Below are 19,238 nucleotides of genomic sequence, written 5' to 3' on the forward strand. Positions count from 1 at the left end.
TAAAGGAGAGAAAAGAAGATGGAACTCTAGATTGTCTCTTATGTATGGATCTATGTATGTTTGTATGTATGTATGTATGCATGTATGTATTTTCCAAATTTTTTTTAACCAAATAGAAGGGCACACAAGGAACATTTTAAATTCATCTATGGTTCTAAAGGAGCTTGGAGAATCCCTTTGGGTGAATTAAGGAAGTAGCTGTCCCTTTCCTGGAGAAGGTCTTAGGAGGCAGCTTCTGTCCCCTTACCTGTGCAGGACCCACGTGGTTCAACTTAGGAGAGAAGATGCCTGCCGCTAGCTAGTTACGACTTCTGAGAGCTAGGCCTTTGAACCAAACACTCACCCTCTGTATTAGAGCTTGCAATTTTCTTCTCTTAGAGCTTGACTGATATGGAATATCAGCACTGGGAACTCGCCGTGGTCTGAATGTTTGTACTTTCCCAAATTCTCACGGTGACAGGAACCCCGAATGTCATAGTCATAATAAGATGTGGGGGCATTGGACATGATTGGATCACGAGAGTAGAGTCCTCACAAATGCCTCAACACTTGGTGTTATTATGCTAGAATTCCACACAGTGCAGAATTTCTAAAGAGAAATTTCGTAGGTCTGGAGGCTGAGAAGTTCACTATCAAGGTGAGCATATGGTACTGATGTTACGCTGTTTCTTTCCATGTTGGAAAGCAGAAAGGGAGGGGAAGGAAAGAGAGCACAAGGGAGCATGGAAGCAAACTTATGACATCCCCCCTGTGGTAACCAAGTCATTCCTATAATAATGGCATTGACCCAGTGAAGACAGAGCAATCATGGCCCCCACCTCTTACGAGGCTCTGCTTCCCGACAGTGTTTCACTGGGAAATGACATTGTAACACACAGTTAAACCATAGTGGGCTCTTATAAAATGTGTTCAATAAAGTTAATATGCCTAATAGTCTCACGAGTTTCAGAAAATTAAAGAAGGAGGGAATTAATCACTGTGTGGAAACACTTTAGGGGCTCTTAAGGGAGTCTTCTCTTTAACAATAGTTATTATTGTGTTACTTGCATTTGTATTTAGGCAATTTCATGCATGTACATGATACCCAGTGACCACTCCCACCTACCCTCTCTCATCTGCCTTCTAACCACATCCCATCCTCTCTTCGCTACGCATGTCTTTCTTATGTTAATTGTCTGTTCATTTTGTGTTCTGACCCACTGAGTTTATCCAGGGCCAACTGTGCGACCGTGGGTTTGGAGGTATCTGTTGGAGCCTGTTGAGCCCAACAGTGGGTCCACAGTTGAAGACAGTGACTCATCTCTCCCACATCCCATCAGTAGCTAATTGTTCAGCAGCGAGGGGTAGGGCCCCATGAGCTCCTCTCTTTTCGTGATCGATTATTGATCGGGCCAGTCTTGTCCAGGCCCCATGTAGGTGACCTCAGTTGTTGTGACTTAGCAACAGTGGTTGCATCGAATTTAGAGGATGGTATTTCATAGCCCTTTACCGTATTGCCTGGCTCTTACGTACTCATTGTCCTCTTCTGCAACGTTCCCTGAGCCTCAGAGGAGGTACCGTAAATGTCTTCTTTAGGGCTGAGCTACCAAGATCGCCATCTTTGACAATCTGGTAGAATGCTCCTATCCTTTTCCTCTTCTTCCTCCTCCTTCTCCCCCTCTTCTCCTTTCTCCTCCTTGTCTTTTCTTTCCCTCTTCCTCTTCTTTTCTTTTTTCCTCTTCCTCCTCTTCTGCTTCTTTTTGGTAAGGGGCACCTCTTACAGATTTTTACTTTGGAGGCGTGTCTCTCAAGACTTGAAATTTTGCCAATAATAAACATTTTGTAGATGTTTCTGAAATTGTGATTATTTGGATAATGAATACCACGCCTATTAATTGTCGTGCTGATTACACAGAGAACAGTAGCGATGTGTGGTAAAGACTGTTGGGCAAACTGATTTCTTTTTAAGAAAATATTTATTTCATTTTTAATTATTTACATGTATGTCTCTGTGTGGATGCGCACACACACGTTCAGGTGCCCATGGAAGTCAGAGGCTCTGGACCTCTGTGGAACTGGAGTTACTGGTGGTCGTGAGCCACTTGATGTGGGTGCTGAGAACTAAACTTGGGTCCTCTGCAAGAGCAGAATGTGCTTTTTAGCTTCTGAGCCATCTCTCCAGCACCTGATCCTTTTTTCATCAATTTTAATTAATTAATTAATTAATAATAATAATATCAAATATAGTTGTTTATTATTATTATTATGTATACAATGTGTGTATGTGCATGCAGGTGTTTGCTGATCATACTGGCTATATAGAGGTTAGATGATAACCCTAGGGAGTCAATCCTGTCCTCTTGCCATAGGTTCCAGAGCTCAAATGCAGTCGTCAGGCTTGTGTGGTACGGAGCCACCTCACCGGTTCCTGAACTTTTATCCAGGTCGGAGTGTTTCTTCCTTGAAGTTGGTCACAGAAGCTTGACTGACTATCCTTTGAAAATTCTTTCCTTTTTTTTTGCTAGGGTCTGAAACAATTCAATGAATAAGGGATTTCTTTGAAAACAAAACAAAATTGGCAAAATCAAACACGTAGTCCTTTTGAATAAATTAGCCTTCACAGAAGAGTGGTAAACTGGGCCTGGGCTTGGAACTGTGGGACAGTCATTTAGTAACGAAGACCAAATTCACCTTCTTTGGGCTCAAATGCAATTGTGATTAAGACCTCTTCAGCAAACGCTATCTCCCCATTCTGTGGCCTCTACACCTCCCACTCCCCACCATCTGCCGCACACAACTGAAACAAAACACTGCCGTTCATTTAGTTGGTCATTGAATACGCACTGAACACATATCCCATTATGCACAGAGCCATTACATTCTACAATTCTAAGTAGGAGAGAACCTAAGGACTTGTGTGTAGAAAGAACTTGTGTGAAGAAATGAAATCAAAAGAATATGGTCTTTCACAGGAGCATGAAAGTCCCCGTTTAGAGAAGTCGATGGCTCCTGTTTATGGCATTGTTTCTGTAATGGGCCTGGTGATTTGTGCTGAATAATTCATGCCATTTTGCCCACATCCCTTGAAAGCATTGGCAATCCTCCGAGGGACGAGCGGCTGAGATTATGGTTCAGACTGTTGCCGTTCACTTACGTGTTGCCAAACGGCCTTTCTGGGATGTTTTGGGGGAGTACAGCATCTGAAAGTGCTGGCTGTGAAATGGAGCAAACCTGGGTTCAAATTCTACCTCCACTCTCTCTGACTTGGGCAAAGCAATCTGACTTCCACCGTATCTTCTCATGCAAATGAAGCAAAAATGTATCCTCACTCCAAGTGAGGATATGTTTATGTTGTAGGCACCCCCCACCCCAATTTGCATTGCTTTAGTAGAAGCTCCTTGTTAAGGAGGGGGAGTGGCTTGAGAGGGAATGCCCCCTTCCTGGTTAATACCCTGGATATGGCTGAGAAAAATCTAGGAAGAGAAATTGGAGGTAAGTGGTCTTGGGGAAGAAGACTAGAGTGAAGAGAGGCAGGGGGACCCGGGCAGAATAGGGAGCAGTGAGGTTTTATTATCTACCTGACTGGCCTGAGAATCACCTGGGAGACACCCCCTACCTCGGGGATATGTCTATGAGGGTGTTCCAGAAAGATTGGGCAAAGGAGGAAAGGCTTCCCCTGAATGTGGGCTGGCCACACTAGCTCATGGATTGTCCTCCTGAAATGAAGGGATCTAGAAAAGGGAGAGAGCAGGCTGAGAGCAAGCATGCACCCCCTCTGCCTTCTGAACGCACATAAAGCACATGTAGCATGACTGGCTGATTCACGCTTTCCCTGCCATGCGTTTCCACCACAGCGGCCTGCACCCCTTACAGTTATGTAGGGGCCCATATAAATGCTTTGCATCTCGCAATGCTTCGTCAAGCATTTTGTCACAATAATTAGAAAGGCTGCTAATACAGTGGTAGGCCGTTTAAAAATTGTGGTGGTCCCCAGGTTAGTAAAATTGACAGTGCTCTCCTCTGGGGAAGGCTGTTTCTCTTGCTGTCAGCATCCTGTAGTTCCTCATGCAGGCTGAAGCCTCATGGGTTTCCTCTATCCACATCAGTGTGTCTGTTGTTGTCCTTGTTTAACTCCTGTTTAGATGGATGGTCATGGAGTCACGGAGACTCCATAGGTATGGTTTTGCCATTCCCAGGAGACGTACTCTCACAGCAAACCCCCTGTTCCTGTGGCCTTCACAGGAACACATCTGTATTCACAGCATTCCCTGGGCTGCGTGTGTGGGACTTGTACCGTTAGGATGGCGCTCCACGGCTCCAAATTTTTACTGGTTGTGATTTTCTGTGATGGCCTCTGTCCATTGCAAAGAGAAGTTGGTTATCCATTATCAAATAGTCATTCCTGAAAACATAATATAAGTAATATTGTATGGACTGAGTAGGTTGGATTTATGTACTTATGAATATGTATCTATGTCTGTTTTTAACAACAATTGATAAACAAGGAACCCATGAATTTGAAAGTGAGAAGGGAGAGGCACATGGGAGAGTTGGAAGGGAAGAAAGGAAGGGAGAGAACAATATAATTATATGATAGCTGAAAGAATAAAAGAAATAATTATAAGAATCTTGTCAGCTCTATTCTGTCTTGAGCCCTTTCTCATTTTCCATATCTCCCTAGTCTACTCCCTTTGCCTTTCATCCTGGTCTAACCTTTGGTAAACTCTGTGGCATTCGCTAGTATTTTGTGAAAGGTTTTAGGTGTTTTATGTGACCAAAGGTAAGACAACCTAAATGACAAGAGACAGGGACCAAAATAATCCACCAGGAACCAATGAGAGCATGTGGCTGTTTCCAAGCTGACTCTATTTCAAGAGGGACAGATTCACCCTGACACATGAATGACATTGGACAATCTTCATGAGCTTTTACTCTGTTCCAGATGCTGACATATGAACATAGTTGGTGTTATGCCTTCCAAATCACACATGGAGAGGCCATTTTAATCCTTAGATTAAATTAATAGTAAGTACCACAATCACCCTCATTTCAGGGATGAGGAAAGTGAGCTTGAGAGAGGTTCTGTAACTAGGCTGAGTTTACCCAGGATATTTTGTATGTGTATGTGCACATATGCACACGTGTATGCACACACACATGCACACACACATGTGCCTTTTAAGGTATGCTCATCGCACACTCTATTAACTGTGAAAGATTGGTTCTCACTATGTCATTCTGCTTTATCTGATGGAAAACGTTAGATGTTGGTGTTTAATATTCTTGACATCCAGTAAGTGATTTATGTCATTTTCCCTAGAAATGTGATCCATATTATAGGTCAAACAATTTGTTACGGGGTACATCTCAGAAAATACATGAGGGAAAGAAAACAGAATATGTGAGGTGGCTACCCTGAAGTCAGGTGTTATTTTGGATGTGCTCGTAAAGGTGAGACTGGATGAGACTAGTTTTTATGTGAGTAGATTGGTAAAAACTGGCTGCCCTCCCCAATGAGATAGGCTTCATCCAACCCACAGAATACTTGAATATACCAGAAAGGCTAAGAGAAGATTCACTTTCACTCTCCTGACTCCTTTTATTATCAGTGTCCTCACACTTCTAAGAATAGACATCACTGGTTCTTAGGGTCCTTAGAGTTCAACAGGAATCATACCTGTTTCACTATTAGGTCTGCAGCTCTCCAATAATAAATATGGGGCATCTTAGATTCTTATGTGAGATAATTTCTTATTGTCTCTCTCTCCTCCCTTCTCTCCTTTCCTTCTTCTTCCCATCCCTGCTACCACATTCCTTTCTTTTCTGTTCTTCCTTTTCTCCCTCTGTATTGGTTCTTTAGTTGGCTCCATTTCTCTGGAAAACCATAATTCAGCAAGGGAAAAGCTAAGCAGTGACGTAGTCTGTGTTATCAGCTTTGGCTGATCCTTCTAGGAGCTCCGAGAGTGTACATTACAGGTTGGTTCTACTTTAACTGAGTCAATTAATGGCCGAGGTCTGCTCCTATGGTGGGGTGGAGACAGTGGGGGCAGCTCCCTCGAGAGAGGAGAAGGTGTGCTCTATCCGTGGACACAATCAGTGGAGACAGAAGCACTAGATGGAAACGGAGAAACGGAGTCTGAATTGGATGCTAATGGCCTCCATTACAGTAGACAATTAGCAATTAGCAGCCATTAGCATCTCTTATATTTTGATTTTCTTCTCATCTAATAGGTATAAAAGAAATAAATCAGGATACAGAAAAATTTGTTGATGGCTTATTCAAAATATAAATCACTTTTTTTTTTGCATCTACGTGCCTGCATTAAAAAAGTGAGATGAGATAATAAAGTTCTAAAACTATTAAAAATGTAAAAGCAGGCTGGAGAGGTGGCTCATTGGTTAAGAACACACACCACTCTTCCAGAGGGCCTGAGTTTGATTCCCAGAACCCATCTCAGGTGGTTTACAATCTCCTGGTACTTCAGCTCCAGGGAATTTAATAACCTTGGTCTTGTGAAAACCTGCAAGCATATACACCTAACCACACACAGACCAGTGTGTGTGTGTGTGTGTGTGTGTGTGTGTGTGTGTGTGTGTGTGTGTGTATGAGCATATGTGTGTCCATATGTGTGTGCACACACGTATACACACACAATTAAAATAAGACTTAACAAAATATAAAATCAAAAATACCTTAATATGTTTTAGTAATACAAGATAGTGCCTCAGAGGCAGTCTTTAGCAGTCTCAGCCTGCCTTTTCTCTTCCCTACATGTAATCAATCAGTTACCAACTAGCATGTAACCATCCAGACCTTTAATTCTATTTTCTTATATCCACATGCATGCTCATATGCATACTTTCAGAATTGGATTTGAGGTGGTCTTCTTTGGCATAGTGACCTGGGCCCTTTTGTTTTCACTCATCAGTATGTCTTGAAGACTTTCTTCTGGCCGCGTACACCAGTCTTCCCATTCTTTTGAATGGTATGGTGTAATTTCTAGGCTGTGTGTATCATAATGTGTTTAATTACCTGCCTCTTAATGATGTCTTGGTCTCTCTCATTTTTCCCACAAACAGTGTAGTAATGAAGTAGACGAAAATTTGCATTGATCCTTCTCTCCGCCTGCTGGCAATGGTCAGAGAGACCCTATGCTTCTTATATCAGTAAGGGGCAGTCCTTTGTTCATCCTAGATTGATGCCTGGCTTGGTGGCTAAAGCTGCTTTATGCCTAGAACTCATAAAAATCAAGTCAGCTCAATGAATTCAAATCCAGGTAGTACAGCACAGGGACAGAGACCCTCGGACTGCCACGCTACCCGCAGACCTGCCTTCCAGCGCATAGCTTAGGTAGGTTATAGATATCCTTTTATCACCATACCAGGCAACATGGATGGAGGATGTCATCCAGGGGCCACCAGCTGCATGGCCAGCCTGCAGCGGGAGCCCCCACAATGTGCGAGCATGCAGTGGTCAGGTGGGAGAGAAAGAGAAGTGAGTGGGGCAGCTTGGACATTGTGAAGAGAGATGGAACTGGAGACTCAAGGGTAGAGAGGAACAGCCTGTTGTGAGTGGTCAGCGCTCCCCCCACCCCGGAGGCCATGGTGACGTCCTAGCCTGAAATGCTTAGGAGGACCACGCCTGAGTCCTTGGCTGTGTAGCGACAGGGGTTGGTGTCCATGTCCCTGGTTCATATTACTACTAGGGAATATGAGGATGTCTAATCAGGGCCGATGCCAGGGACCTCCTGAATGTCCAAGGTCTCTGTGAAACTGGCCACTTCCGTCACTGGGTCCCCAGCTCTGGAGGGCTGGCCCCATTGCTCAACTGGAGATCGCGCTCTGGAGAGCAGGCCCTGTGCCTTGCCCAGGCAGCACAGTGGAGCTGGTTCCGGTGATGAAGATGTGGGTGAGTCAGCCCCAAAAGTGTGATTGTGGGAGAGCTGACCCTGCTACAGAGGTGAATTTTCCCCTTCCTCACCTCTCACCACCTTCAGTAGCTGAAAAAGCTGCCCGCAAGGTCACGAAATTGGGAGAGCTGGACCGGTCCCTCACTGGCTAGCTGCGGCACTCAGAACGGGACTTGCACCTCATGTGGGCAGCACAGTTGAGCTGGCCCTGGTGGAGGGGATGCCGATGAGCTGAGAGTTAGAGTGTGGGAGAGCTGGCCTGGCCACTCATCAGATATGAGGTAGCATAGTTGTGGGGGTGATGTCCACCTCCTCTCCTCTCTCCACCAGGGAGAGCTGCCCCTGGGGTCATGAGAGCAGGAAAGCTGACTCTGTCTCCTGCCTCCTGCGATGGTGGCAGTGGATGACTGAGCTGGAGCAGTGCTGAAGAGATCATCCTGGTGGTGTGGATAAGGGAGAGCCCGCATGCTGACCAGCTTAGCGACCACCCAGGTCCAGATCTGGGGCTCTGAGTAGGTCCACCCCAAAATCTGTATCATCTGTGAACGGTTGGGATGTGTGAAACGCCAAGTCCTGTTGATTAGAAGCTTCAGGATCTCCATGACACAGGGCAACAACAGGATAAGTTAAAAAATTATATTGAGAATGAAGTTTTGTGGGTAGGTAGATGATGAGGAGCTTGGAACTTGGGGGGAAGGGGAAAGAATATAATTAAAATATATTGGGTGAAAAAAAAGCCTAAAAATTTATGCTCAGCATTTTTTCACGTAACTCTGTATTAGTACATACTCCTGATTATGTTACTATTGATTTAATTAAAAATTTAAAAAAGATTTGAGACAGGATCTTACTATGTAGTCTAGACTGGTATGGAATTTGTGGTCCTCCTGAGTGCTGGGATTTCAGACAGTTGTTTAAGTTGCGTCAAAACGGTCTTTTGCGTTAACAAATCATCATTAATTTAATCATCTCCCTACTTCCGGTTGCACAGGGACTACAATACTTATATTTTCATTTTATATATTATGTATATGACATGTTATACAAATGCTACTTATAAGTATTTTAAAACATTTTATAATAATATGAGGCATATAAGATATGAGGTAATATAGAAATTTATTATAATCATAATGTATATATTTTCTCTATTTATTTTGGAGTGTGTTCTCAGGAGTGGGCTTAGTCTATGAACTTTATAGAGTTTTCTGCATGAAGCCTCCTCAGGAAACCCTGTTGTAAAGCACAGACATCGCATAACAGCTGACCGACTTTAATAGTAAACGCAGGTAGCCGTGCTAAAAGGGGAACTGAGTCTTCAGAAAACAGGTCCTGTGGCCAGCGAAGAGGGCAGAAAGCTGACTGAGATGCCAGGTTCTAACCACTGGGCACGCACTATTAGCATTTGCTCTTCATACATGCGGTTTCTGGTTGTACCAAGGGGTGTGCCCAGGCACAGGGTTCCACTACAAACCTTCCTCAAGCAGAATCAGCTCAGAGGTACAGCAACCCATGTAGTGAAGACCAGGTGAGGACAGATAGGGGGGAACCGGGCCCAGGCACAGCTGTAATCCCCTTCCTCTGCAGCATGGCAGTTCCCTGTAGCTTTGTTGAGCTACAGAGTAAATTCAAGAGCAGCTTGGGAAATTTAGCAAGGCCCTGTCTCCCAATAAAAACTTAAAATTGGGTTGGGTTATAGCTCAGTGGCAGAGCAGTTCCCGGTATGCGTAAGGCCATTGGTTCAATCCCCAGTACCAGCAAAACAAATCAAAATAAGTCACAGCAATTTTCACAACCATCCACACAGCTTGCTGTACGTTCTAATGATGTTATTAATGTTGTAGTTATAAAATACTAATGCTAATAGTATTACTGCTGAGGCACGAGTGCCATTGCACACCAGATACTCTCCCGATTGTTTTATTTAACACGTCATTAATCCTGTAGCAACTCTTGGAGTTAAAAATAACTCTTGAGTTATTTAAAAAGGTTTAATCTGATATGTAAAAAAAGTGTACATTTTTATGGAGTACGCTGTATTGTTCCAATACATGCACATATTATATGTTAGATCAGGGTAATCATGTCTGTCAATAACCAACGGTGGCCACTTGCAGTGGTGAAACTAGATGGATCCCCACTCCTCATTTTACAGTTAGGATAACTGTAGTATAGAGAGGTTCTGGAACTTTCCAAGGTCTTTCAGTGGATAGATGCTGGAACAGAGGGGTTAACATATCTCCCTCTGTCCTCTGACCACAATGCTCTATCACAGTCTCACGTTAAGTGACCGCTACTGCCTGCCTTCTCATGTGGTAGATTATCAACCTCGTAGCCATCACTCAAAAGATGAAGTAATGGCTAAGATGAATTCAGCCTTAATCTTGTCTCTCAAGCTCCCACAAGAAAAAAAGAGCACCAGTCCAACTGCCTTCTAGACAGTTATGTCTAAAACAATGACTGTGAGGCTTTCACCCTTGATAGAGGTGCTCACTGGAGCAAATTGGTGGGTCTCAGACGTGAGTTTCAAGGGAAGCCGTACAATCGAGGAAGTGGCTGTATGCTTTCCCCAACAGATGACTTGGATAACCAGAGACTTGATAAAGGGGTTTAGAAGCTAAAAATATCAGCCCTGTTTCATCAACCTCGGGTGAGCAGGAGAGTTCTGAGAGAGCCATGGCTTCCCGATGGCCTGCCCTGGATGGAAATGAGCAGGTACTTGTGGCTTATCATAACAAGAAAAGTTGGGGGTGGGTGGTTAAGGATGCTTAAAAACTGAGGGACATGCTCACTTGAGGATCTGAAGTCAGGTTTTGGGTGAATCTGGGTAGGGGCATGGAGGTCTTTTTGCTGTAGACATGTGGTAGGGGAACCTGGAATGTTAGGGAAGGAATACAAAATTTGTTTTTGGCACAGAAGGCTGGAGTGGGCGTGCTTTCTAGCCTGGTGACCTTTGCACCATCTGTGTGGCTGAGGTCTTTCCTGTACTAGACCTTCCTCCAGACTATTATCGTAAACTTGTTTTTTTTTCTCAATCTATAGAACCTCTTTAATGGAAGGCATCATGTGCACTTTTCAGACAGTTTCAGTGTAGTCACAAAAGGTCTGTATTTAGCTTACTTTGAGCCCCAAAGAGACTTAGGTATGCTTTATTGTGCACACAGGATCGAGTTAATCATCACAAGAATATTTTCCATTAGATCGTGCTATCTTAAAATCTGCCTAAAATAACGTATAGTCAAACTCTCAAAGTTTGAACCAACACTGGCTAATGAGTTGTGCACACCAGACTGTCTAGCTCACACTCTGCTGGCCGTGAAGGTCCCAGAGACTCTGGAAAATCTGGAAAAGGGTCAGACATTGCTATACCTTTGGGAGATTCCAGAACAATAAATTGATACCAGAATTTGTGACCCGTGTAGCCACTGGGCCAGGAATGCTGGCACAGTTAGAATGCACGTAGGTTTGTGATGTCGTTCAAAAATGAATACATTCATCCTATTTAAATCTTTCCTTTATCTGAACTTTCTATGTTCCCAAGAAAAAGATGTATTTCTGAGCACTGAGTGATTACTATCTGAAGCAGTTAGTAATGCTAGTATAACACCCCACAATGCTTCTTGGCAAGGAACGATTTAATTAGACACTCTTACTTCTGTACTTGGGACCAGCCCAGAGCTTTCTTTTCTCTTTTCCTATGGGTCCAACAATTCCCCAACTTCAACACATCTCGCTTAGGGGGTTGGCAACAAGAGTTTTCCTCTTTTACCTTTTGATCTTTTCTTTTCCTGTCTGAATGTCTGTCTATCCATTGTGGTTTGAATGGCATTAGCTCCCACAGGACCATATATTTGAATGCATGGTCCCCAGTTAGTGGAACTGTTTGGGAAGAATTAGGAGGCGTGGCTTTGTTGGAGGAGGTATGTCACTCATCATTTCAAAAGCTCTTCTTCTGCCTCCCATGTACAAATAAGTTACTGTTCCAGTGCCATGCCTGCTGACCTGCTGCCATGTTTCCCCACCTTGATTCATGGATTCACCCTCTGAAAGTGTAAGTCTTAATAAACTCATTCTTCTTTAAGTTGTGTTGGACATTGTATCTTCACAGAACTAAAAAAGTAAATAAGGCTTAGCTGCCTGTCTATCTATCTACTTATCTATCCATCCATTCATCTATCTATTATTATCATTGTCTATCTCTCTATCTCTATCTATCTATCTATCTATCTATCTATCTATCTATCTATCTATCCTCCCTCTCTCTCTACCTATCTACCTACCTATCTATTCATCTACCCATTATCATTTTCTGTCTGTCTATCTTCTATCTATCTATCTATCTATCTATCTATCTATCTATCTATCTATCTATCTATCTACTATTCATTCATCTACTTAATAATAATAATAATAGTAATAATTTCTATTATCTTTCTCTCATCAATCATATCTCTACTTTTACTTTTGGTCACATAACCTTTCATTATTGCTTCTGTTATTACCACTGCCACCACCACATATTTTTGCTGTTGATTAGATAAAGACATCACATTCTGCTAAATGCTTTATGCAGTTCATCACATTAAACTGTGCGTAATTTGATACATTATCATTGTGTATATATATCTATAGAACACAATGTGCTGTTTTGATATGTGTATATCAACATGGAATGACTAAATCAAGCTAATTAACATATCCATCACTTCAAATACTTGTTTTAGGTGGGTGAGAATATTTTAAATCTACTCTTAGCAGCTTTGAAATGTGCAATAGACTATTATTAACTATAGTTGCCATGCTGTGAGAGATATCAAACTCTTCCTAACTGAAATTTGACTTTCTTTGAGCAATGTCTCCCTATTTCCCCCAATTCCTCACACCTTTTTCAGCTTCTGGCAACCGCCATTCTATTTTTTGCTCTAGGTTCAACTTTTTTTTTTTTTTTAACACTCTGTACATAAGTGAGATCGTGCGGCATTTGTCTTTCTGTGCTCGACTTGTTTCATTTTGCACAGTGTCCTTGAGGTTCATCCATGCTGGTTCAAGCGACTGAACTAGAAAGACTGACTAGCATCATGTGGAGTAACTAGAGCGCATTTTCTTCTGTTATTAATTGGTTGATAGAGACTCGGCTTGACTCAATATTTTGACTACACTTCAGTGAACAGATAGGAAGATAGATAGATACTCTGCAGCCGGGGTCGTCAACATTTACTCCTCCCATGATCACTCATGAAGGAGCTGCCAAAGCCAACAGTCTGGACCATGTGTTGAATGGGCTTTGCTTCCTCAATGGTGCTTCTTGGGCTGAGAGAAGCAAGTTCAGTGGCATTCTAGAGCAATTTTGTACCTACATGACATCTCCAAGAATATATCTTTCCTTTCTTCCAGTGTGTACACCTTTCCTCACCAGTTTGTACCCTTTCTTCCTTTCTCGTGTGCATCTTTTGGTATTCACTGGAAGTTTTGTTGAATTATTTAGCTGTTTATTAGGCTTTCAAATGACATTTTCAGAGTACGTTTTGAATAACCCTGATCCTTCAAATGCATTTTCCCATAGGGCTCACAGTTTTCTGGATGCTCTGAGCACTAAGAGAGGGGATTCTGGGTATTCTTTTCTTTATCAACATAGGAATTTCAGCTTTTTAGTAGAGGCAATAGTTCTTGAATGGAGATGTTGATCAGAGGGTGTCTCTAATAAGCTGGGATAATCTACCCCAGTGTTTCCGTGTGTGAATCCTGTGAAAAACTAGTATTCTTAGACAATGAACAAAAAGGACTGATGCCATGGATTCTAAGCAACACATATGCATTTCAGTGTACACATTTAGTGCGGGGAAATCTTTCATTTCCTGATTTTCTGTATTCTACCGACCTTCCAGGTCAATGGGAAATTTCCATTTGGACATAATTGGGTCTCCTCCAGTCTTCTTACCCAGAAGGGTTGGGTCAAGACTCTGTGGGCTCATGAACACAGAGGCAGTAGGAGATGCTGCCTACAGTTCCTGCTGTGGAGATGCTCAACAGCCCAACCTACACACCCTGTGGGTGGGCTCCCTGCTGCTCCTGTACTGTGGGACACAGGAGCTCTGGTGAAGTTGGGAGCCCCAGTTAAAGACTTGTCTCTGGGAGCTGTTAGAAATAGGGGATAATGTCTCTGCTGTTATGGACCCCAAACTCTCTCTTCTGTAGCTCTGATCTGGAAATTAAAACCGACTGGTCTTGCTTCTCCTCTGAGGCAAGGAAGGTAAGTCAGCGTTTTTCTTCAGTGGGGAAGAGGAAGTTGAGAAGACCAGAAAACCACACTTCTCACAGAGTCTTTTGACCTGGGATTGGGAAACATGGTACATTCTATCCTTGTGTTTCTGGCTCTTGCAAAGTCCCCGAATATGAAAATGTATGTACATTTATGTAAAACAGAAGTCCCCAAATTAATTTGTTGCCAAACTCCCTCCGCCCTGAGACTGCGTTCTGGAGATTGCTCCTTAGGAAATCTGGGAGCTCTATGCAAATCTGTTAGTTTTCATACTTGGAGGCTAGAGGACTATAGAATGTATATTTTGACACCAACAGAGGGACATTTGTTCCTGTTGTCTCCAGTTTAACTCATCCGAATTCTTTCCCTCAGTCTCCATTTCTTTTCCAGCATTTTAAGACCTTCTGAGGCATCATCAATGCCACAAGCTGGGGTGTCTGGGCATCTGAATTATGTTTTTAGAACTCAGTGCATAGATGTGGATGTTTTATCCATATGGTGAGCTTTATTGAACCTGGGATAATAATACAAATACTAGTATAGTTCTGAAAAAGGTTTGTGCCATCCCTGTCTGCTGGCACACAAGCCTGTTGAGTCTCTTTCTCATGTTAGCAAGGAATGCACACTGACTTTGGTTGCATAGCTAGCTGAGAAGGGAGATAAACTGGCTGTAGGGTGAAGACAGAAACTTATTATTATTGCTTCCATACTCAGGTCTATTCCTTTTAAGCAGGGAATGTTCCTTGTATGTTTTAGTTCCTTATCTCCAACTGAGCTCTTTGCTTCTCTGCTCAAGGTCACCCAGTGGGTATTGTACCCTATCTTGGGTCCCGCTTTGGCTGCATTTCTTTTCTCCAGAATGATTTCTCACCCATGATTCATAAGTGGGAAACCTACCCAATCTCCACTGCTGCTCTGCCCATTGCTAACAGGGGAGGCTAAGCCAAGTAGACAGAAGTACCCTGTGGGCAAATGCCTGGGGCCTTGCTTGGCATTCCCAGGGCACTAGTCTGTGAGCCCCACTAATGAGGAGAATTTCAGGGGAGAAACTTTAGGCAGCAGGCTTTTTTGAATCATGTCTCTTGATGTTTTTTTTCCCCCCAGGGTAGGTCTGGCTCTCAGAAAGGAATGTTAAAAGGACTGAACAGCTCTTAGAAAAATGGTTTCTGGAACCTTCACTGCTGGAGGGAGTAGTCAGGCTTCTTCCTTTGTGCTCTTTCCAAGCTTCTAGTCCAAAACCTGGGGTCTGAGCTAATCTCCCTGACACTCTGTCCTCTATAACAGAGACAACTAAGCATATCTGTAAACCATGGAGCATCGGTGCTGGGGACCCCTGGGAGCAGGCTCAGCTGTCAGCTTGGGGCTTTCTAGAGTCACAAAGCAATGGGAGGTCCCACAGGGTAGGAAAAGACTTGAGATCCTCCATGTTAGTAGATCCAGGGAGTGTTCAGTTGGGCCAACTAACTTCTTCTTATTCCACTCAACTGACCCTAGAAATGCTTGGCTTAACTGCAGAGCTATATCAATTACAGTAATTTACATGAATTATTTACCAATTATCTTTAATTACCAGGCTGTGTGATAGTGATTATGCATATCATCAAATGTGTGCCAGATCAACTTGGTTGCAAGATTTATTTGATTGTAATACTAATCATGGTGCACATCTGCTTCGTGTTTGGGAAATGCTCACCAGTGTGGGCACTTTCTCAGACCTTAGAAACAATAGCGCTAACACTGGAAGACAGTGCTATTCACGGACAGGTTGAAGGAAGAGAGAAAGATAAGCAATGATAATTACTATTTGCTCTCAACCCCATAAATTCAGATGATTAGTTCTGGGGATGAAACAAGGCCAACTGGACCTCATGAAAATATGAGCTTCTGTTCTCGAGGTCAGGAACTTGGGTCTTACTCATATTTCTACCTTAGTCTCCAACAGGTAAGATTTCCATAAATAGTTGTTGGATTGAACTGAACTGAATTTGAAATGGTAGCAGGCTTCATTTCACAGCCCAAATTTTTTATAGTGCGACTATCACGAAATAACGCACTGAGGCTATTTCTTCCACTCCTCCGACAGCTCGTAAGATCATGTCCACGGGATTTTATGGAGGCAAAAATATTACAGAGAATGAAAGGCAATACTGATGTGCTTTGCGTTTATGACATCTGTACACTACAGAGCTAACATCTCATTTCCTGAGAGGGGAAGTTGAGCTCATTAATTGCTTAAATACACATGGCACTGGGCGGGACCGCCATTATCACAACAGTCATGCGGTAAGAGTATCAAGCAACTTGTGTTTTCTGTATTGGTAATAGCATTATTATTATTATTATTATTTTATTATTTTGAAATAGTGTTTTCACATGGCACACAATCATAAGTGAGAAGTGAGTCTTTCTCCTACTCCAGGCCCCCCAGTTCATTTCTCAAGGGCAAGCTTGTTCATGGTTTATAGTTCATTCCTTAGAAAGGTCTTCTGCACATATTCTCATATGTTCATTGGTAGTTTCTTTTGAAAATTAAGAGATTAGGTAATGGTTAAGGTAGGAAAGGTATGAAGAATAATGCTGCAAATGAAAATGAACCTCACAGTCTCGTTTAATAAATAAAGTCATCGCAGCCATCCATCGAGTAACTATTCTCTGAATTCGGTTCCCGTGTGCACACATGAGTTTGTGGTGCCTTTGTTTCCTAGATCGATGTATAGTTGAACTTTTTTTTTTTTATTAACTTGAGTATTTCTTATATACATTTCAAGTGTTATTCCCTTTCCCGGTTTCCGGGCAAACATCCCCCTTCCCCCCCTTCCTTATGGGTGTTCCCCTCCCAACCCTCCCCCCATTGCCGCCCTCCCCCATAGTCTAGTTCACTGGGGGTTCAATTCTAGCAGGACCCAGGGCTTCCCCCTCCACTGGTGCTCCCACCAGGATATTCATTGCTACCTATGAGGTCAGAGTCCAGGGTCAGTCCATGTATAGTCTTTAGGTAGTGGCTTAGTCCCTGGAAGCTCTGGCTGCCCGACATTGCTGTACTTCTGGGGTCTCGAGCCCCCTCAAGCTCTTCCAGTTCTTTCTCTGATTCCTTCAACGGGGGACCTATTCTCAGTTCAGTGGTTTGCTGCTGGCATTCGCCTCTGTATTTGCTGTATTCTGGCTGTGTCTCTCAGGAGCGATCTACATCCGACTCCTGTCGGTCTGCACTTCTTTGCTTCATCCATCTTGTCTAATTGGGTGGCTGTATATGTATGGGCCACATGTGGGGCAGGCTCTGAATGGGTGTTCCTTCAGTCTCTGTTTTAATCTTTGCCTCTCTCTTCCCTGCCAAGGGTATTCTTTTTCCTCATTTAAAGAAGGAGTGAAGCATTCACATTATAGTTGAACTTTTAAACAGTGTGTTGATGGCCTGGCATTGTCCACATATGTCTTTCATGGGATGCTTTCCCCTCCCCATTGTAAGAAACATCCATGAAAACATTTACAGCTATACTTTCTTCATTTTATAAATATTGCGTATGATTCTCCACTATATGACTGTAGCTCAGTGTGTGTGTGCTGCTTCACTTTTTCATGAATAATTAGATTGTTTTAGATTTTTTATTATTGTGTATGTCTATGTGAGGGTATGGTGTGTGTATGTGAAAGAGAAAGAGAGAGAGAGAGAGGTTGAGAGAGAGAGAGAGAGAGAGAGAGAGAGAGAGAGAGAGAGAGAGAGTATCTGTCTGTCTGTCTGTGGAAGCCAGAAGAGCATGTCAGATACCATGGAGCTGATGTTACAGGAAGTTATGAGTCATAACACCTGGGTGCTGGGAACTAAATTCGAGTTCTCTGCAAGAGCAGTAAGGGCTTTTAACCACGGAAACTTCTGTGTAGCCTTGTTTTAGTTTTGGAGACACAAGCAATGTTGTAGCAAGCAATCTTGACAGGTTGTCACTCCCGATAAAAATGTCTGCTTCTCTGAGTTTATACCTCGAAATGATATTTCGTTGTGGAACATATACATTATAAATCTTTGTAGATAGTGACAAATTAGTCTTTAGTGTAATTCTGTCCTTCTATGATTTATTTTTAAATAAGAAAATTACTTACCTTCGAGTGCTATAAACAGTCAGATTTTGGAATTGAACTGATTTAGAGGTCAAGATCCATTTCTGGGAAGAGGTGACCTAGATTTGAAGCCAGTACCTCCACTCCAAACCCGATGTCCTTTCTACTTTTATTTCCTGTCTTCTTTTTATTCCTAGGCATCCTAGTTCCTTGCATGTGAAACTTGAGCCAGATGAGAATACATCATATGCAGTTTCAGTTATGTTTTGTGTATGTGATAACAGCGAAGACCCCGGTCTCTGGGTTCCTTCCGTCTTTCCTGGCAGTGGGGTTCAGGACGCGTTCCTCCAAAACACAGCATCTTTGCATTTGAGCAACAGGCAAGACACGAATGTCACTCTTAACTTGGCCTGCCTTCTCCTCTGAGGAGTGTCACAATCCTAGGTCAGAGCTTTTGATCTTCCCCTAAAGCAGGTCATTGCATGATTCCCTCCCACATAGCATGAGGAGAGGAGTCTTCCTATTTCTAAACACGTGGACACAGTACCCAGCTGGCCTTGCTAAGCCCACACCAGTTCATAGCTGTTGGATCTGACCCATTTTCTAGTCGTTTCTCTGAAAGTGACTGCTTCTTCGTCAAATCTGTCACACCGGTTCTGCGTAGGTTTGCCATCTCTTCAGGACTTCATTTCCTTACAAAGGTTATACTAAGTAAATTTATATGTTTTTCCTGTCTAATCTGCCTGCTATGCGTTCCTTAGCCAGGACCCTGGGAAACAGGTGAGGAGGTGTTTCTTCCCCGTCCCCCTCCCGGCCCTGATATGCGCGTTTCTCTCTCTTCTCTTTCTCTAAACATTTATTCAATTTCTTTGAGGTTCATACTATATATGGCCCCTAGTTAATACTTCTGATTCTGGTCTTAGACTAAGCACCCAATCAGTCTCTGTCTCTGTCTGTCTGTCTCTGTCTCCTGTCTCTCTGTTTCTGTCTCTCTGTGTCTCTCTGTTGTCTCTCTCTGTCTGTTGTCTCTCTCTGTC

At 43.0% G+C, this 19,238-nt stretch overlaps 1 long non-coding RNA gene across 3 annotated transcripts in view; it reads left to right on the forward strand.

Annotated features, from left to right (window-relative positions):
- The window catches only part of LOC102555263 (uncharacterized), a 117,637-nt gene that overhangs the window by 15,320 nt on the left and 83,079 nt on the right, over nucleotides 1-19,238 (forward strand). For all 3 annotated transcript variants that reach the window (XR_010063720.1, XR_010063719.1, XR_351343.5), the window contains exon 4: nucleotides 2,349-2,423. This is a non-coding gene — a long non-coding RNA (uncharacterized LOC102555263). The remainder of the gene's footprint in view (nucleotides 1-2,348; nucleotides 2,424-19,238) is intronic.

This window comes from Rattus norvegicus, chromosome 2 (assembly GCF_036323735.1).
Source record: "Rattus norvegicus strain BN/NHsdMcwi chromosome 2, GRCr8, whole genome shotgun sequence".
NCBI classification, from domain to species: Eukaryota; Metazoa; Chordata; class Mammalia; order Rodentia; family Muridae; genus Rattus; species Rattus norvegicus.